The sequence below is a fragment of the Lacerta agilis genome, chromosome 6 (genome assembly GCF_009819535.1).
Source record: "Lacerta agilis isolate rLacAgi1 chromosome 6, rLacAgi1.pri, whole genome shotgun sequence".
Lineage (NCBI taxonomy): Eukaryota > Metazoa > Chordata > Lepidosauria > Squamata > Lacertidae > Lacerta > Lacerta agilis.
In genome coordinates this window covers 8,309,289-8,329,414 of record NC_046317.1, presented here as the reverse complement: position 1 = coordinate 8,329,414, position 20,126 = coordinate 8,309,289, and the positions used below count along the sequence as shown (strand labels likewise).

General features: G+C 44.2%; 1 protein-coding gene across 6 annotated transcripts in view; it reads left to right on the top strand.

The window, feature by feature from the left end:
• Nucleotides 1–20,126, top strand: part of PBX1 (PBX homeobox 1) — a 217,676-nt gene that overhangs the window by 154,830 nt on the left and 42,720 nt on the right. The gene's annotated exons all lie outside the window — the stretch shown is intronic.

Genomic DNA, 20,126 nt, shown 5'->3' with positions numbered 1-20,126 from the left:
CTGCTGTGTGCAGAAACCTGTGAATTAGACTGGCCCATCCCTGAATGAGAGGTCCCTTGGGAATCCTGTTTTGTTTTGTTTTTAGCTCACTGAGCTCTCTAAAGGAAAGGTGGGAGAAAATTGTAATTATATATTATATCATCATTACCTGTATCACCATTATAATAATGATATATAAATTATGTTTTATAATGAGTGCCAAACACAGAGTTATTGATAATGCTACAACTCAACTGTTGCAGACTCATGAAATGAAGGGAGAAGGAGGCTGTCTGTTGCAGGAGGGCAAACGGGGATCCCACGCAGTGCACAAAAAGCAAACCGATTGCAAGCGCTACATTTCCTTTTCCCTCTGAGAAGCAAACATAATTTCACCTGAAGGAAGGACAAGGCTCTGGTGTACTTTTAATCTTATTTTACGTTTACAAGGACCAGATGGTTTGCTGGGGTATGATTTTGATCTGGTGCGCAGCAGGAGTTTTCTGCTCCCTTTTTTCGGCTGCTGCCTGCTGATGTTGTAGGCATTGCTCAACATAAGGCTGTCATCGTAAAAGAGGTAAAGCATATAAGAACTACCATCCGGCCAGGGACTGCCACATAGGGTCTCTAGTACCAAAGGCTGTTGGCTGTGACTACACTGCCAGGTAACAGCTCATAAGCTTGCCCCATGTGCTTTTAAGAAACACAACTCAGGTTACTCAAAGATGGGTGTCGGTTGAAAGAAAATGTGGAAAACACACACACACACACACACACACACACACACACACTGACTCTTAGGATCTCCTCCCTTCATGCATTTCATCATTGTTTAAATGACAAAACCAATCAAAGCAGAATTATTTGCTCAGGTACTTAGAGATGTGGAAGTCAGAGGTGTAGCAAGCCCAGGTGCTACCTGGTGCAGAATTTTTTTGTCACTCCCCCTTCCCCACACCGCTTTGCCGGGGCGCTGGCAAAGCTGCGCTCTCTTGGGAGCCACGGCTCCTGTCCATCCTCCTCCCTCCCTCTGGCAGGACGAGACGGAAAGAAGAAACAACTGTCAAGCAGAGGAAACTCTGAGAAAGAATGGGCACTCTTTCTGTGGAATATGCTCAAGGTCTAATCCCTCTCTCCCTTATTTAAATGGTTTAAAACCCCTTCTTAGAAGGTGTCTGCAAAAAAACAACACAGTGCCATTCTCCTCCCCACTCGGACCCCACTCCAGAGCTATGCCATAAAAGCCGTCAGGCGCACGACGCAGGGAAGGCTCCTCTGTGGTGGGAAAGGGAAAGGGCTTCCTTGCCTCACCCTCCATGCATCCCTGAGAGGCGCCTCTTCGCCTCTCTTCCCGCCTTTGTCTTGCTTCCTGGTGGGGGGGGGCGCCACACACTGTGGGGAGTGGCACTTATCGCACCCGAGCCTTGCATTTCACCCAGGAGTGGTGCGGTGGCTCGGGCGCCTGCAGGCTCTGCGTTGCCCAAGAGGGCACCGTGGCGCTTGCATCTGCCCACTGCCTCTCCCTCAGGCTGCAGCCCTACAGCTGAGCAGGAGGTGGCAGGCCTGCAGGGCGCTGGAGCAGAACGCGGCTCGGGCACCAGGATTCTGGCACCTCCTGGCCCGTCCTAACCCGAGGGCGTCGTGCCCTGGCCCCCTTGCGCTGGGAGCCCAAGCGGCTAGCTACACCACTGGGGGCAGCAGGCACCGGTGACACGGAGGAGGCCCCTCAGGAGCCGCTCCCGCCACGGGCGGCGACTGAGGGGATTCCTGCGGCCAAGGGAGAGGAGGCAGCAGCGGAGGAAGATGCGGCGGAGGCCTGTCCTCGGCCGTTGCCTCACAGTTGAGCGGCTCGTCATCCACAGCAGGGTGCAGTGGCTGCTTGCGCCGCCTTGTCGCCCCCCGAGACATGTTACTGGGAGCGCATCACACACACACACACACACACACACACACACACCGTTGCAACGCCACTGGTGGAAGTCACCCTAACCTTAACCCTAACCCTAGATATCTCTAGCTGTGTAAAGGCCACAAGCCCTCAGAGAGCACCAGTTTAAGCCAGGTGACTGTTTTTGTTTTTGTTTCCAGTTGGTTGGTTAAACCTTACTTTGCATGGGACTGCACACATCCAGCATTGTTTGTATACCAGGTCATTGATACCTCAGGAGCAACCTTAGCATGCCAGCACAATGTATTCCACCCAGTCCACAGATGCTAATAATGCAAGCATAGGTACATGGTGGTGCACAGGAAACAAACACTTGCGAAGTGTTCCCTTCCCTCCAGCATTTAGAATTCATTTCTTTAGCGGCACAGATGAGATGGATGTTACATCTATAGATTATGTTAGCTAATAAACAATAATGGATTTATTCTCTATCAATGTGCCTAATCATTTTTTAAACTCATTTACACAATTAGCCTTCACCATCTGCAGCCAGTTCTTAAAGTGAATCGCTGCCTCTCTGAAAACAAAAATTTTCTTTAGGCGAGTCTCCCTAGGGAGAGAATTCCACAAACAGCAGAAATCTCCCATGCCAGCCGAGGGCAAGCAGATGTGTATAAACAACGATGGCTATCTTTTGTTGTCTCAAATGGTCAAAAGGAAAGTTGGTAGAATGGTTAATCTTGACATATCCCTTCAAATCTGCTTGTTGTTACAGCTTGCCACAAAATTATGCAGTTGGTGTTCAGATGGCAGAATTGGGGCTTTTGAGGACCCACACATGCAAGCACCTTGTTTAACAGTATTCCTCTTATTGAAGAAAAACACCATGACTTTGGTTTACTCCTGCTCCCACTTCTACCTCCTTGAGGTACAGTTACAGTCACAAGCATTTAATGCTTATTCAGGTGTGGTGAACCAAGCCAGCAAGTAACGGTTCAGCTAAAATACACTCAACAGTCAGACTCTGATGCTCGGGGGTGGGGGGGTGGGGGGGGTGGGCTCCTTCATGGGGAAGCTACCAGTTCCTGTGAGGTTGTTCTTCCTTTTTTCTGCCCACCTGAGGATGTGTGTGCTGGCCTGTTGAAGACTAGCACGTTAGTGGGATGAAGCAGCCTGCAAACAGAGGTGCTTTCTAGCTCAGGGTGGCCTTAGGTACAGAGACAGGGTGGGTTGCATTTCACTGCTGCAGCTGCAGCCTGCTAATCCCTCTCTGGTTAGGAAAGTGGAACTGCTTCATTAGATAAAGCCTCTTGCAACCTGGTGTGGGCTCCATGCTGAGCAAGCGCTCTGTTTGCATTTGGAATTACCGGTAGTCTACTTGGAGTCCATCCTCCCCTACCTTGAGTAAACTTGCCAAGAGGTCAGGGGTGTCAAAACAACCCTAAGGCTTCAAGCAAAGATATCTGAGGTCAGGTCAGGGACACCTAAAGGAGAACCTCCCCTGCAAGCGCAGGAGGAGGCCCTTAAATATTTGTTTTAGTTTCTTCAAGGGGAAAAGAAGTTGACAAGATACCGTGTTTCTCATAAAATAAGACATGCCTATAAAATAAGCCATGGCAGGATTTTTAAACGTTGAGAAATATAAGCCATACACCAAAAATAAGCCGTAGAGATACCTGTAGGCACAGTTCCGGTTGGCTCTCGGAAGTGGATGCTGCCGCTGCTGCAAACCCCTCCAAAACACTCAGCAACACGTGCTGCGTGAAGCCCTGAGCCATCGGAGCTCGGCAAAAGCAGGAACAACGTGCCGCTTTCAGCCCCAAGCCAGCGGGGCCCAGCAGCAGCAGCAACACCCGGGAGCCAGGGATTTGCATAGGTATTGTGTTTTGTTTGCTTGCTTTTGTTTCAAAGGCTTTCCCTGAAAGGCTAAATGGAAGAGCTGGCAGAACCATTAAGAAAATCCTTTGCTGCCTCACACTGCATAATGGTACAGCTGGCCCTGGGATTCCTTGAATGAAAAGGGGGATATTGTGTTGGAAGTTTAGCTTTTAACCTTCAGGCTGACTTGTGAAGCCCAGTTGCAATTGCATGCAATTGCTTTAACCTCCAGGGTACCGATATTTTTGCTTGATGCAAGCTGTAACTGCATGCAATTGCTCTAAGCACCAGGGTACTTTTGCTTGGTGCAAAAGTAATATTTATGCATGGTTGATGCAAGCTGTAACTGCATGCAATTGCTTTAATCACCAGGGTACTTTTGCTTGGTGCAAAAGTAATATTTATGCATGGTTGATGCAAGCTGTAACTGCATGCAATTGCTTTAATCACCAGGGTACTTTTGCTTGGTGCAAAAGTAATATTTATGCATGGTTGATGCAAGCTGTAACTGCATGCAATTGCTTTAATCACCAGGGTACTTTTGCTTGGTGCAAAAGTAATATTTATGCATGGTTGATGCAAGCTGTAACTGCATGCAATTGCTCTAAGCACCAGGGTACTTTTGCTTGGTGCAAGAGTAATATTTATGCATGGTTGATGCAAGCTGTAATTGCATGCATGAAAGTAAAATTCTGTGTGAATAAATGTAGTTTGCTGTACCATGCCAATGCTTACCAGTAAAAAAAAAAATAAGACATCCCCTGAAAATAAGTCATGGTGTGTTTTTTTGAGGAAAAATAAATATAAGACGGTGTCTTATTTTCTGAGAAACACGGTAATAGGATCCTGACAGTTTCGACCTCCTGGCTCCCAGGAGTTTGGCAGCTGGGTCAGAGATCAGCAACAAAGTAATATTGTAGGGTAATTAAGTTTCCAAGGTTTACTTGCTTGTTTAATTATACTGAGAGTTGGAAGACAGCGAGGGAGGTCTCTCACACCCGGTGGTGGGAGCTGCCGCTGTGCAATTTTCCTTTCCTACTTGGCTGTGGGTTTGGGTTTGTTTGCTTTTCTAAAAGGTTGCGGAGTTGGGCATTTTAAAATCTGAATATCTAGGAATGAAATCTAGACTAATAAGTGGCTGCCATTTTTATTGTCCTCTTCCCTCCCTAGACGTGGCAATCCTTCCTAGCCACAGTGAATTGGGAATTAAGTGAGGTGTTTTTTTTCATATATAAGGTTTTTCATATGTAGGTTTGCAGTCATTTGCAGCTGCTTGACTCTGCACTATCAGTTGCCTCCAGACCACTCTTTCCCAACCTGGTGCCCTGCAGATCTTGTTGTACCACAACTCTCATTATCCCTGAATGCTGGCAATGCTATTAAGGGGGAAAGGCCTCAAGTGGGCTTTCCTATATGTCGCTTGTGGTGATATCAGTGCAGCAGGGGGAGGAATTGTCCCAGGCAGGCAACAGTCTAAGGGTTCTCTGGCTGGAGTACTCTGTGCTTATGGGGCATGGGGAGGACCTGAAATGAAGCAGTGCATTCTGTACTTACATATTCATAAGCAAAGCAGCACCTTCATCCTGTTCTCTCTGTTCCTCTGTTGTGAGTGATAGCAAGGAGACGACTAGAGGAACAGGGTGCTAGATGCAGCCTTGCTCCAAGTTTTCCAATACGCTGGCACTCTATCTGGGTTGCCGTTGGATGAAATGTCCCAAGTTTTGTCTTATAATTCTGTAGTTGACAACAAACATATTTGCATTGGATGCATCATGAGAACACCAGAAGAGCCCTGCTGGATCAGGCTGAGGCACATTTGGTCCAGTATCCTGTTCCCACAGTGGCCCGCCATATGTCTATGGGAACCACACAAGCAGGACCTAAGTACAACACCACTCTCCCAACTTGTGATTCCCAACAACTGGTATTCAGAGGCACGCTGCCTCCAACAATGGAGTAGCGTGATAGAATCATAGAATTGTAGAGATGGAAGGCACCCCAAGGGTCATCTAATCCAAACCCCTGCAACGCAGGAATCTCAACTAAAACATCCCTGACAGATGACCACCCAACCTCTGCTTAAACCCTCCAAGGAAGGAGAGCCCTCCATCTTCTAAGGGAGTTTGTTCCACTGTCAGAGAGTTCTTCCTGATGCTTAGCCAGAATCTCATTTCTTGTAATTTGAATCCATTGCTCCAGGTCCTATTCTCCGAGCAGGAGAAAACAATCTTCCATGTGACAGCCCTTTAGATATTTAACGATGGCTGTCATATATCCTCCCTGTTTCCTCTTTTCCAGGCTAACCATACCCAACTCCCTAAATCTTGGTTTCCAGACCTTTGATCATCTTGGTTGCCTTCATCTGCACACGTTCCATCTTCTCAATCTCCTCCTTAAATTGTAACGCCCAGAAATGGACACAGTACTCCAGGAGTGGTCTGACCAAGGCAGGATAGAGAAGTACTATTACTTCCCTTGATCAGGCACTATACTTCTCTTTTATTTTAGGCTGTTGATGCAGCCTAGAGCAACATTAGGTTGTTGAGTTTTTTGGGGGTTTTTTTGCTGCTGTTGAATCATAAATCATAGAATCATACCCCAAGGATCACCTAGTCCAACCTCTTGTAATGCAGGGTTTAATTTGCAGGGTCTTATTTGCACTGCACTTTGCAGTGTGCCCAGCTGCACAGTAAGCAAAGTATATAAAAAGTTTTTTAAAGGGAATAATGGGAAGTTAAAAAAACAACAACCCAGGGTTCAGGGTCGCTAGGCCACCTCCTAGCTACACCCCTAATTCTGAGGCATTTATTTTCACACTGCAACTGTGCGCAAACAACTTTCAACATGCTTAAGACTGTCCTGGTCTTCCACAGGGGTGAAAATGCCCTGTGGCCATGATGATATTCTATTTCCTCTCAGCCTTAGGAGCATCCCATGCCAAGCACTCTTCTGAACGAGAAATCCCTGATTCCTTTTGGATGATGGTTGCAGGAAGCAGACCAGTGCCACTATGGATGCAGTGTTAGCGCCTCTTTCTCCTCTGGGGTGCCTTGATTTTCCCAGCACATTTTAAGCACAGTGGAGGCAGGGAAAAGCCCTTTTGAAAATCACAGACTAATCACTCCATCTGCTCCCGTGCTGCTTCTTGGAGCTGCCTGCCAGGATTCTCTCCTCAGAAACTAAGTAGCACATTATTTTCGATAAGTTGCAATCATTTACTTGAAAAACTCCTACCTGTTTAAATATCCCTCTGGGGGAGGGGGTGAAGGAAAGCTATATGGCAAGTTGAGAAGAGAACCCTCTCAGCGTAGATTGCAATTAGAATTCTGGCGTCGTGTTTGTTCTGTGTGCAAATTCATTTCATTTGAGTGGAATGGTTGCTGGGGAGCGGAGGGGCAGGTTGAGCAAAGTTCCTGTTCAAGATTTCTGTGTTTCTCTCAACCAATATTTCCAGGAGCTAGAAACAGGAAAGAAAAAGAGAAAAGAAAAAGAAATCCTGCCAAGTAACTGAATCCTCACTTGGAGACATCAGTTAAATCTGCTGTCCTAAATTTCAAGATCAAAACCACACATTTAATGAAAATAAATTCCACATTTTATTTCCTGTACTTCTGGATATACAAAGGCATAGGGTGTTGGAAGGGAAAGTGAGGGTCATCTAATCCAAAGCCCTGCAATGCAGGAATCTCACCTAAAGCATCCATGATGCATGGCCATCTAACCCTCTGCTTTAAAAACTCCAAGGAAGGAGAGTCCACCTTTCAAAGGAGTCTGTTACACTGTCAAACAGCTTACTATCAAAATGTTCTTCTTGTTGTTTCTTGAATCTCCTTTCTTGTAACTTGAAGCCACTGGTTTGAGTCATGCCCTCCAGAGCAGCACTTTAGATATTTGAAGATGGCTATCCTATCTCCTCTCAGTCTCCTCTTTTCCAGGCTAAATATATCCTGCTCCTTCAGCCATTCCTCATAAGGCTTGGTTTCCAGACCCTTGGCCATCTTGGTTGCCCTCCTCTGCACACATTCCAGCTTGTCAATCTCCTTCTTCAATTGTGGCACCCAGAATTGGTCACAGTTCCCCAGGTGTGGCCTGACCAAGGCAGAATAGAGCAGTACTATGACTTCTTTCCATTGCGCACTATATTTCTGTTGATGCAGCCTAGAATTGAATTAGCTTTTTTTGCTGCTGCATCATACTGTTGTCTCATTTGAAGCTTGTGGTCTACTGTGACCTAAGCCAGGTGTCTCCCATCTAATATTTGTGCAACTGGTTCTTCCTGCCTAAGTAGAGAACCTTACATATGCCCCTATTGAAATTCATTAGTTTGGGCCCAGTTCTCCAATCTGCTAAAGTCATCTTGAATCCTGATTCTGTCTTTTGCGGAATTGGCTACCCCTCCCATTTTAGTGTCATCTGCAAATTTGATGAGCATCCCCTCAATTGCTTCATCCAAGTCACTTATAAAGACGTTGAACAACAACAGGCCCAGGACAGAACCCTTCTGCACTCTACTTGTCACTTTTTTCCAGGATGATGAGAAACCATTAATGAGCACTCTTTGGGTTTGGTCAGTCAGCTACAAATCTACCTAGTAGTTACCCACATTTTATCACTTCTGCAGGAATATCATGAGGGATTTTGTCAGAACCCTTACTGAGATCAAGATACGCAATATCCACTACATTCCCCTAATCCACCATACTTGTAACTCCATCAGAAAAGAAATGAGATTTGTCTAGCATGACTTGTTTTTGAGAAATCCATACTGGGTGTTGGTAATCACAGCATCCTTTTCTAAGTGCTCACAGGCTGCCTGTTTAATTATTTGTTCAAGGACCTTTCCTGGTATTGATGTCAAGCTCACTGGTCAGTCACCTGGATCTTCTTTTTCTCCATTTTTGAAAATGGGGACAACATTTCCTCACCTCTGGTCCACAGGGATCTCTCCTATTCTCCCAAGAATTCTCAAAGATATAGGCTCTGAGATTACATTCAAAAGGTCCTTGAGTACCCTTGAGTGCAGCTCATCAGGCCCTGGAGATCCGAATTCATTTAAGATAGTTTAGGTGAAACTAATACATGAGATAGACTCATGACATGCAAAGCGAGATATGTCAAGCCTTTATTTGTTATAATTGTGATGATTATGGCGTACAGCTGATGAGAACCCCAAATTAACAATTTCAACTTTGGGGTTTTCATCAGCTGTACGCCATAACCATCACAATTATAACAAACAAAGGCTTGACATATCTCGCTTTGCATGTCATGAGTCTATCTCATATATTGAACTCCAGTAGCTAATGAAAACAATTGCTTACATAAATGGACTTTTCCATGATATTCTAATTTTTCGAGTTTCACCTGTATTTTGGGCTGCCTCTCTCTCCTTCCATCCTTTTTTCTGTTATCACCAGGTTGGGCACTGCTTTCCTTTTGGGTGAAGACAGAGGCAAAGTAGGTGTTGAGCAGTTCCACTGCCTCTCCTTCACCCAATATCATTTCTTCCTCTTCTCCACACACTTGCTTTTTCTTCCTCCTGCTTCAAACATAGCCAAAGAAAGCTTTTAAATTGTTTTGGACCTCTCTTGACCCACCTGACCTCCCCGCAACTATTGGCTACTCTTCCTTCATGGTTTCCCCTTTCTTATACATACCCTTCTTAAATTTCAGCTCATCTGTAAACTCCTTATGCAGCCACACTGGTTTCTTTAGATGGCTCCCACTTTTCTTTCTTGTTGGAATTGTCTGCATTTGTGTCATCAATATCTCACCTTTAAGAAACTCCATCCATCTTGGACTCTCTTCTAGTTGAGTATTTCTGACCATGGGATTTCACCCCATAGTTCCTTAAACTTTTGGAAATTAGCCTTCTTATAGTCCAGTATGCATGTCTGACTACACTCAGTTTTCCGTTGCCTGTGTATAATGAAACCCAAGAAAACATGATAACTTTCTGCCAAGGTTCCCAGTACTTCCACTCACATCAATCAGTCTCTCTGTGTTGATGAGGACCAGGTACAAGAGAGATGATCCCACTGGTACTTTCCCCATGTTCTGGGAAATGAAATTGCCAAAGAGGAAAGGGGCACAGCCTCCCACTGGCCTATGGCCTCACTTGATCTCTGCAGTCTTGGATCAAATAGGAATGATGGAAATAAAATTGCATCATGGGATTTACAAAAGGAGGGCAAACCCAAATTCATGATAAATTCACACATTGCAGCTCGATTAAGACTTTCCCAAGAACCCTGGAAACTGTAGTCTTGTGAAGAGGGCAAATAATCTCTAAGTGAGACTACGCAACACCCTCACCAAACTACAGGTCCCAGGATTCTTTGGAGTTAAACCAGTTTTAAGCCAATACAAACTTGTAGTGTAGGATCACTACAGGACTCAGCCAAAAAGAATGAAAATCCAGTGAAAAAATCTAGATGTTTTCCTGCTTACCGACAAAAGCAAGGAAATGAAATACATCATTTGGAATTCATTAGCAAAGAATCCAGCCCTGACCCAGTGAACTAGAATCCCTGATAGGAGGGCATAGGCAGGTCTCCAGAGCGGATGGAGTCAGCCGCTGAGTGCATTAGCATCCCACCTGCCAGCTGGCTCAAAGAGCTGTTTTCTGTCAATCTGTGGAATGAGCAACCGGGACATAATCTACCTGTCCCAAGACAGGTCAGAGAAAGAAAAAGGGCTGCTGAGTTTGAGCAGTTGAGCACTTACTATGAAGACAAACCAAAGCAAAAGAAAAGAATGGCAAAGTAGTTATTTACTGGGATGTGTTATAGAAATGATAAGCAATGACTAATAACTGACTACATAATTGCTTAGGGTAATATCACACCCCTTGATAGTCTGTATGTCCAGCCTCTCAACCTTCTTTGCCCTTCTGACAGTAAGGAGAGATCCTCCTTCTTCTGAGAAACCACAGTGGGAAATGACTGCTCTTCTAGCCATCCTTGCTTGAGGGCTTTGTAACACCTGAAGCCCTTACATCTTCATAGAATCATAGAATCATAGAGTTGGAAGAAACCACAAGGGCCATCCAGTCCAACCCCCTGCCAAGCAGGAAACACCATCAAAGCATTCCTGACAGATGGCCGTCAAGCCTCCACTTAAAGACCTCCAAAGAAGGAGACTCCACCACACTCCTTGGCAGCAAATTCCACTGCCGAACAGCTCTCACTGTCAGGAAGTTCTTCCTAATGTTTAGGTGGAATCTTCTTTCTTGTAGTTTGAATCCATTGCCCCGTGTCCGCTTCTCTGGAGCAGCAGAAAACAACCTCATCTCATACCGAACCAATTGCCTAACAACCAACAAACCCCATAATAAAATAATAATAACTACAGACAATTTGTTATGTGTTGGGACTGTTACTGGGTGCTTGGGAACAGAAGTGCTATGAAATCAAGGTGACAAAACAGCAAGGCATCTATTGTAAGTGCAGTAAAGATCTGCTACAGCTGTGCAGTTGATTGTTCAGTTGCCCCTTCATTATACATGCATTTACTTCTGGCTTCTGGCTCAGATTTCTGAATATGTATAACTTTCAGTACATACATGCATACAGTGTATGTGTGTGTGTGTGTGTGTGTGAGAGAGAGAGAGAGAGAGAGAGAGAGAGAGAGAGAGAGAGAGAGAGAGAGTATGTGAACACAAAGACACACATATACCGGTAAATACAGTGGTACCTCGGGTTGCGCACGCGGCGTTTTCACGCATACACTGAAGCGCGATATCTCGCTTCTGCGCATGCGAAAACTGCGCAGGACGCTTCTGCGCATGCACGGACATGCACAAAAGCATCTGCGCTCCGTGTTACACTTCCGGGTTTGCGGAGTACGCAACCCGAACATATGTAACACGGAGCGTTCGCAACCCGAGGTTTGACTGTACATGCAGACAGACACATATACCAATGGGTTGTAGGAAGGAATCTTGGGCTTGTGCATGGACTCCATTTTATGCTTGTAAAAAGTCCTAGACTACCCAAGTGCTTGTCCCACCACCGTGCACCCCATTTTGCTGAGAGCGAGGGGCAGTGTAAGCCTGAGAGTAGCTCCAGTACTTCACCATAGGTGAACCCTGTTCACTAGAGGACAGCATCTGCAGGCTGAAAATTTCACATGGATGCTCTCCCCCAACAGATAAGGGCTTGAGGTCAAGGCAAAATACAGACCTGGAGTGGAGAGACAGAGGAATTCAGGGAGATCCATACTCCTACGTGGACCCATGGCTCTTTTGAATAGGGTTAAAAGAGGCAGCTCTTTGTCCCTGGATGAGCTAATTCCCAAGAAGACTGAGCTAATTCCCAAGAAACGAGCGAGCTAATTCCCAAGAAGACTGACTCCGGTTCCTCTATGTTTCCATGACACAGTTGGATAAGAAGCAGTTGGATATTGTGTCTGGGAACAAGGAGTGTGCTCTCTTCATGTTGTTTTTTATTATTACAATTATTTGTTCTTGAAGGTGTGCCACTCCTTTGTGAAGAAAGAGTACCCTCTAGTGGATGTCTGAATGGCCAGCACGTTTTTAGAGCTATCTATGCCTGTCTTCCTGATTCTTTAATTCATGTCCTTTTCTCTCTCTTCCCCCCTCCTTAAATATTGAGTAATAAACGGGCACTCCGTAGAGTTAGCTTTAGGCAAGAAGGGACAGTGTGAAATGTTTCAGTATTTACAGCACCTCTCTTGCAATGCTGCTTACAGACTGAAAATAACATGAAATTGTGCTAGTATTTCTAATATCTTTTAAATTTTAACTCTTTCTGGAACTCACCAAACAGACACCTTGGGGTGTTGTAAACCAGAAGAAGCAAGATAAGGGGAAGTCTGGTACTGGGCAGGTTGCCTGTGTGTTGCTTATGCAGTGTGTTGCTGTGCGGAAGAAGGGCGGGTTGTACTCTGATCAGGATGCTGAGCTGTGCGTGAATAAATTACTCATAGGTCGCCATCAGCATAACAGCTTTCTGGACTGTCACACCAGTGCTGTGCTAACCCAGAAGCACAGGAAGAATCCCCCACCAGTAAACAAGAATATCTTTTTTACATTGAGGTTTTTTGCTTGTTATACTACATGATGTGGTTTTGCGTTTTCGTATTGCAAACTGCCCTGCGATCCTTGGAGGAAAAGCGGTATAGAAATTTAATAAATAAACAACCAAGTTGGAAAGCAGATCCTTGTTGGATCCCCTTCTGTTAGATGGACTGTCCCATGCAGAAAGAAGATCTTGGGACTTGGAGGCCACGGACTTTGTCGTGCACACATCACTTATCTGCCAAGATTGCACCACAAGACACAATCACTGTTGTATTTGCAAGCTGTTCTTTTAGATGGCCAAATTGGCCCCTTTCTCTTAAGCAGGTGCCTATAAATGGGGAAAGCACTTTAAAAAAAAATGTTTTCAGCATTTTGGAGCTAAAAGGCATGCTTAGGTAAATTCAAATTAGTTCTGTGAACAAAAAAAGAACAACTCAAGTCAGAAGTACACACTTAGTAGGAATCTGTTGTTTTGCTAAATTTACACTGCTTTGTACTAGCTGTGGTTCCAGCTATGTAAATGAAACATCCTCCAAATTGTCAGTTCACCAGCACTGTGCTTTGCTAAATGGCTTCCTGTTTCTACAAAATGTGTGATATTATGCCCTACTATTATATATGTATAAAACTATATATTAACAAACCCAAACTAGATTATCATAATGCTGTTCCATCTGAATGCGTACCTAATAGCATGGCATAATAGCATTTTCTCTATGTGAGTGTGTAAAGATTCATGTTATTTTCACAACTGTCATTTCCATCATTCTATTCCTTCCTGAAGTTCCAGGCTGGAGTTTTGCTGTCTCTGGAGGCTGCCAGCTGTGCGTTCGTGCCTTACCCTTTTAACTAACATTGTACATTTCAGGCAGAGTGGGGAAAGGACTGGGCAAGGGAGGCAGATGTCAATAAAACAGGGGCCTGATGTTATGCAGTGATGTGGCTGTTGCATTAGGAAATGGATAGTCTAGTATGAGAGTTAGATCTGTGGTGTTGTAGGTGGGGAAAATTATATTAAAAAGAGGTAAAGAAGAGCTTTAAAATATTCCATTTGTCCTCAGTCTTCTAAAATGTAGGACTTTCAAAAATAAATGCTTGGACACATTGGCATTTCCAACGCCTTTCCAACTGCATTATTATCCAATGAATGTGTATAATCATAATGAAAAGGATAATGTAGGCAATGCGGGACTTAGTTATGCAGAAAGTGGCTGGGGAAACCCAGTCGGATGGGCGGGGTATGTATGTATGTATAAATAAATAAATAAATAAATAAATGTATTATTATTATTTATCTATAAGAGGCATGTATGTCATATGTGTCCAATAAGTGTTTGTTTTGCATGGGTTAAAGATATATTGCTCAGTAATAATAATCTTGAACTGTTTTGCAAAGATAAATTCATCATGTGTTTGTATAGACACATGCTAGTTCAGACACTGATTGCTTAGATTATTATTATTTTTTAATATGGACAGTATCTCCCTTCTGAAGCCTACTCCCACTTCAGTGTGATTTTTCGGCAAATGCTCTTTATGAGACAAGCAGGCATCTGACCACTTTCACGTTTTAATCCTTAGTCTCTCTCCTGTTTTCTTTCCCCGTTTCTTCAAAAGGTTTGTAACAGGGTTCACAGGGTGCGTGGTGGACAAGGAAGAGTAATCTTTCCCATTGTTATTGCTCCTTAACATCAGTGTGCACAGGGTGAGCTTTCATTCTAGTACCCAGATCCCAAATATTGGCATCAGCATCATTTGCATCAGCGTTTGCATGCCAGATCCATTCAAGACTAAGTCTGGGAGCAGTAATGGGCCAGAGACAAGAGTGTGGGTTAAATATGGCTACCACCTTATTGGTAAGTGCCTGTTTTGGTGTGGCCTTCGGCAAGTATCCATCTATCAAACAGCCTAGCTGGGGAAGTATCATGGATTGGCTGGGCGCAGAGAGTGTTGGGAGGCACCAGCTGGGGAACCCCCAAGGGAGCACCCATGGGAAGGCAGCTCAGAGCCAGGGAATGGGTGGTGGAAGGATCAAACGAAGGGGAAGTTACAGGGCTTAGCGAGTAGGAAGAGTCGGAGGCAGAGGACAGTTCAGACTCTGGGGGAAGTTATTGTACCAGTTTTATAAATAGGAGTCAAAATCCAAATAAGTGCTTGAGACAGTTCACACCAAGGCCTCAGGCATTTCCCTCCCTTTGAACAGATGAAGTCCATGTCGAATTCAATATTACTTTTGAAATCCCCCTGAGTTTCAGTAGCAACTTTCTGTATGAAAAGAGGGTAAGGGGAGGGCAACTGTTCCAGTGAAACAAATATAAAGCCTCTTGTCCCCTATATATATTATGAATTCATTAACATTATACATTTGACTAGGGTGATATTCTGTTTTTTTGCATTGTCGTTCATTGATTTTTGCTTTGTTTGCTGCTGGGCTTCACAAACTGCAATGCATAATCACACACACACTAAAATGGCATAAATTTGGGGCAGTGACCCTAGATTGCGGCAGCTCTGATTAATCAGATTTCTCTCATTTATCTTTGAATCTCAACCTGGTCACCTAACTAATTTCTTCCATATGCCTGGCAACATTGCTTTATTGTTGATTTTTGCTTTATTGTCATTGCTTGTGTCAGTTTTGAGTCTCCCTCGCATAAGTGAGATTTAATTGTACAAATCTTTGAAAGGATTTGTGGCTTGACCACTATCACTTTGAAGCAATTTAAGGTATTTAATTTTTGAGTTCTGGAATTCTCCCCCCCCCCCTTTAAATGTGCTTTCTGGCAAAAGTAATTTAATTATTCAGATTTTCGCACAGGACCAGGGAAAATAGTTCTTTGAAGCGATCTCATGATTGTGTAAGTGCTGCATTGAAACAAGTTATCTCCATTGCTTTTCTGAGAGTGATAGGTGAGCCAGGGGTAAAGGTAAAGGTAAAGGGACCCCTGACCATTAGGTCCAGTCGTGTCCGACTCTGGGGTTGCGGCGCTCATCTCGCGTTACTGGCCGAGGGAGCCGGCGTACAGCTTCCGGGTCATGTGGCCAGCATGACTAAGCCGCTTCTGGCAAACCAGAGCAGCGCACAGAAACACCGTTTACCTTCCCGCTGGAGCGGTACCTATTTATCTACTTGCACTTTGACGTGCTTTCAAACTGCTAGGTGGTTAACCCACAGCGCCACCCGTGTCAGGGGTATTGAGGTTTAAACCAGAGTGCTTAGCCTTGAAAGGCTGGCATGTGGGCTACTGCTGCCACTGCTCTACCTTGGCGGCTGGCTTGGTCTTTGCGCCTCTGCTGTGCATTTATCTTTCCTTCCTATACACCAGCTGTTAGCTTCTTGTGACCCCTGTGAGATTGAAGTTGTACTTGACCAGTCTGAACTACTTTGTGCTGAAAATTTCTATTGTGTCTTTTCAACAATTCTGCACCAGTTCAATGCCCCCTCCCCAAGGACAGGATTAATCTTTGAGGAATTGGCAAACGCTGATAATTTCATTTTATTTTTTTTAATCAATAAGTGTTTGCCCTTACTATAACCAAATGTTCCAGTTACAGGTAGGTAGCCTGTATTTTCTTTTATTTTGTCAAAACAAAACAAAATAAAAAATTCCTTCCAGTAGCACCTTAGAGACTAACTAAGTCTAAGGTGCTAGTGGAAGGAATATTTTATTTTGTTTTGTTTTAACCAAATGAACATCTGATTTGAAGCTGGAATCAGCTGTGCATTTTCATTTGGCTCATAGAAGCCCTGTCAATGATAAATAAGAGATCCAGCTCAGATGAAAATCTTCCCCCCCACACACACACACACAGAATTTTGCTGGACCATTCCCCATCCCCAATAGGGAGGAGGATATTCAACAGCATTCAAGAAATGGGCAAAGAATTTTCAGAGTGCTGGTGCTGTGGCCAGAGATCTTTATTTCCTTTGCCTTCTTTCTTACATTGAAAAAAAAATAAAGGCTTACCACAGCTTCAAGCAGTTTTATGATACAGCATTGATGTGGCGGCCAATGGGGACAGCCGTCTTTCCACTTGCCCAAGAATGTCCCTAGGAATTATTCTACGTCATGATGACATAGGGTCATTCTCAGAGGCATTCTGCTGAAAGCAGCCAAGCTGAAACATGGCTTATTTGGGGGGAAGAAATAATGTGGGTGTCGTCATCAACAGCGTCTCTGATAGTTGGGCTTTGGCTGAAGGTGTGTGTGTGTGTGTGTGTGTGTGTGTGTGTTTTCTGATGGTATAGCTTACAAAGTTGGCATTCTGACAGCACAGCAACACACCACCACAAAGTATAAAATTGCTCTGATAAAGCAGTGAAACTCGGTTACTGTTTATCCTGCTCTGCTTTGGAAGATGTTGTCTCAGCAAATGACCAGGGTCATTTGAAGGCTTAAGGGGACTGGTAAGGCCTTCTATTCTGGTGGCTCCATCCTCTTGGGAGAGCTGCCTAAAATCCTTCAAGGGCTCATAACTTAATTCTGCTTTCGCATGCTCCTGCACAGCCATGGAACAGGGGTAGCTACATGGGAGTCACCCCCCAAATCTGAGCATGACAAAAGAGCTGCATCTTCAGGCTGAGATGGAAGTAGAATGGCGAGGGTGTCCCATCAGAGGGGTGACTATGAGTCATCTGATTCTGCATCCTCCTCAGAGATGATGATGATGATGATGATGATGATGTTATTTTTACCCCACCCATCTGGCTGTGTTTCCCCAGCCACTCTGGGTGGCTTACAGCACAAAAAAATTGTAAAACATTAGACATAAAAAATTTCCCGATACAGGGTTGCCTTCAGATGTCTTCTAAAAGTCAGGTAGTTGTTCATTTCCTTGACATGTGATGGGAGGGCGTTGCACAGGGCGGGGGGTGCCACTACTGAGAAGGCCCTCTGCCTGGTTCCCTATATCCTCACTTCATGCAGTGCGGGAACTGCCAGAAGGCCCTCAGAGCTGGACCTCAGAGAGATACTAGAACCCGGCTGCAGGGGACTTGACACAACTTTAATTCAGTTAATTTACCAGCAACAGTTCCTTTGTGTTTATCTTTGATGTCTCCTTGGAGACGTATGAAAGAAAGGTGTTTAAAACAGAAACCATAAAAAAACAAAAACCCACAATCTCACTTGACTGCTTAGTGCTAATTTTCTGTTTTTATGACAGTAGAATACAACCATTCAATGGTCAGATATGTTAGAGATGGGCAGAATTCATGACACTCTTCCAAAACTGAACCACCAACAAGAAGCGGATTGCAAAAAAAATGGGAATGGTTTTCGTAATTCACTCCGCAGCACTTCGCTGCCTGCACCTCAGGCTGTCTGAAGTTGTCACAGATGCAGGGAAGAGAGTGGTGGGTTGCTGTTTTACAAAAACAAAGATGCCACTTCAAGGCAGAGTGTGTATCAAGCAATTTTGTCCTGATTTTTCACAAAAGTTATGCGGAGCTTAATTGACGTTGCTGTCAAGTAAGTAGTTGCTGTTCTGCACCTTCTGTTGTAGATTTCCATTGCTTTTCATACCTCAAAAAGCCTGCTTTTTTAATTTTAAAAAGGTGTATTAGCTATTACCATTTACCAGTGGGTTGTGAAAGTGCACTTTTATGGTTGTGCACTTCCAGCATCTAAACGAATGTGAGAGAGAGCCGTACAACAGTCTGCACTTGTGGGCACTAGCAGAGAGAGAGAGAGAGAGAGAGAGAGAGAGAGAGAGAGAGAGAGAGAATGCAGAGCTGTGATGATTCAGATCTAGTTACTGACTGTTCTCACCTTGATCACCATACGTTTGTGCAACTCTTGGAACATAAACTACTGCTCCATAATTATTTTATAACTGGGCTGCCTGCTTTGAAAATACGGCACTGAGCCTTCTTTGCCATAAATGCAGAGCATGTGTAAACAGTCTTCTTGTCTGGTCTTATCATGTGAAGAACATGATGCCCCCAATAACTAAGTGTCCCCTCGAATTGGCCTCACATCCACCTTCCCTGTCACAGCCTCATGTGGCTGACCTGCAAAAGCTGCATATGTGACCGGAATTGGCAACAGCCTACAGGGTCTGGCCAGCCGCACACACAAGGGCATGGCATTTTACTTATTTACTATTTGAATGCACTGGCTGTAGCTTAACTCTTGTTGTGCCAATTGTAGATGGTTTTGCTTGCGCCAAAGTGGTGGTTGCTGACTGAATCTTGCAGTTTATCTCTCTAGCAGGCATGTTTAGCTGTGGGTTTAGCAGCCGTCCCTCTCCTCACACTGTAAATTGCTTTACCCCTTTTAGGTCTCCATTTCTTGCACCCTCCCCAAAATAGCTTCCTTCTCCCAAAAACTATTCTAAAGTGAAGTAAAGAGTTTCATTTTAAAATAAAGTAAATGCCTTTTAAAGACAATATTATGTTTGTTTGTTTGGTTTGGTCAGTAGACAGAACTATTGGCCTCCTTCAGATGGCCAGGCTTTGTCTAGAGACTTCCAGTTGCTGACAGCTTTCAGATGGTTTCCCTGCATCAGAACTGCAAAATAATATAATTTATCATTTTGTGCCTAAATATTAAGCCATATTCATAAAGCAAGATATTTATTAAAATTATTTAGTAACCTGATCTTCAGCCTTTTATAACAATTTATGAGAAACAACAGGAGAAAACAATAAAATACATAAATATTGTTGAGGCAGCCAAAGCAGCAGTTTACATCATTTTAGAAAGTATATAGTGCAATAAAATAAAAACACCTTGATATATGTGAAAAACAACAATAAGAAGAAACTCTTTAGAAACCAGCAGTAATTTAAAAGTGGGCAGCAAATTGGAAGAGTGAAATCAAATACTAAAAACAACCGGAAACAACAAAATGTCTTCATCAAGTGTCTGAAGGGTAAAAGAGATGGGGAGAAAATTTAACAAAAGTTCTTTACTTGGTGCTGAAAGACTTCAGCTCAATGCCAGTTGAATCTCCCTGAGGAGAAAACTCCAAAGCTGGGAGTGCCACCATCGAAACAGCCCTTTCTACGCCACCCACCTTTCAGTCAAAGTTGGGGATACACAGAGAAGGATCTCTGATGATGACGATACTCAGAAGGGTCCCCACATGAAAGGGCAGTCCTTTGTAGGACTGTAGAGGTTTACAGTATATCTTCATATGCAGACACTCATTCCGATTTCTTTCTGTTGCATGAAACAATTAAAGAGCACTAAGGCAAATCTTATTAAAACTGTGTGATCCTGTGTTCCCTGGGAGGGTGTTGCAGGTCACAGAACAGGGTATATTTCCCCCTTTGCCCACAGAGATGGAGCCCATGGCTGCAGACGGAGGTCTTTCTCCTCCCCCCCCCCCCAA